The sequence below is a fragment of the Saccopteryx leptura genome, chromosome 3, assembly GCF_036850995.1.
Source record: "Saccopteryx leptura isolate mSacLep1 chromosome 3, mSacLep1_pri_phased_curated, whole genome shotgun sequence".
Classification (NCBI taxonomy): Eukaryota; Metazoa; Chordata; class Mammalia; order Chiroptera; family Emballonuridae; genus Saccopteryx; species Saccopteryx leptura.
Genome location: NC_089505.1, coordinates 341,342,748 through 341,344,228, shown reverse-complemented (window position 1 = coordinate 341,344,228; position 1,481 = coordinate 341,342,748).

Here is a 1,481-nt window from a genome sequence, read left to right as displayed (position 1 = left end):
TAAACAAAAGGAAGGAGAAAAACCACATGATAATTTCAATAGATGCAGAAAAAGCATTTAATAAAATCCAGCACCCATTCATGATCAAAACTCTTAGCAAAGTGGGAATACAGGGAACATACCTCAACATGATAAAGGCCATCTATGACAAACCCACTGCCAACATCATAATTAATCGACAGAAATTAAAAGCAATTCCCTTAAGATCAGGAACAAGGCAGGGGTGCCCCTTTTCACCACTCTTATTCAACATAATACAAGAAGTCCTAGCCACAGCAAACAGACAAGAAGAAGAAATAAAAGGCATCCAAATTGGAAAAGAAGAAGTGAAACTATCATTATTTGCAAATGATATGATACTGTATATTGAAAATTCTAAAGTCTCAGTCAAAAAACTACTTGACCTGATAAATGAATTCAGCAAGGTGGCAGGATGTAAAATTAATACACAGAAATCAGAGGCATTTTTATACACAAACAATGAAATGTCAGAAAGAGAAATTAAGGAAACAATCCCCTTCACTATTGCAACAACAACAAAAAAATTAAGTACCTAGGAGTAAATATAACCAAGAAGGTTAAATACTTATACTCAGAAAATTATAAAACATTGATAAAAGAAATCAAGGAAGACACAAACAAGTGGAAGCATATACCGTGTTCATGGTTAGGAATAATAAACATCATTAAAATGTCTATATTACCCAAAGCAATTTATAAATTCAATTCAATACCAATTAAAATACCAATGACATACTTCAAAGATATAGAACACATATTCCAAAAATTTATATGGAACCAAAAAAGAATACAAATATTCTCAGCAATCTCAAAAAAGAAGAATCAAGTGGGAGGTATCACACTTCCTGATATCAAGTTATACTACAAGGCCATTGTACTCAAAACAGCTTGGTACTGGCATAAGAACAGGCATATAGATCAATGGAACAGAACAGAGAACCCAGAAATAAACCCACAGTTCTATGGACAACTGATATTTGACAAAGGAGGTAAGGAAATACAATGGAGTAAAGACAGCCTCTTTAACAAATGGTGTTGGGAAAATTGGACAATTACTGCAAAAAAAAAAAAAATGAAACTAGACCATCAACTTACAACATGCACAAAAATAAACCTAAAATGAATAAAGGACTTAAAAATATGTTGTGAAACCATAGGCATCTTAGAAGAAAACATAGGCAGTAAGCTCACCAACATCTATTGCAGCAATATATTAGCTGATTTATCTCCACAAGCAAATGAAATAAAAGACAGAATAAACAAATGGGACTATATCAAACTAAAAAGTTTTGCACAGCTAAAGACAATATGAACAGAATAAAAAGACATACCACATAATGGGAGAACATATTTGACAATACATCTGATAAGGGGTTAGTAAGTAAAATTTATAAAGAACTTGTAAAACTCAACACCAGGAAGACAAACAATCCAATCAAAAAATGGGCACAAGAAATGAA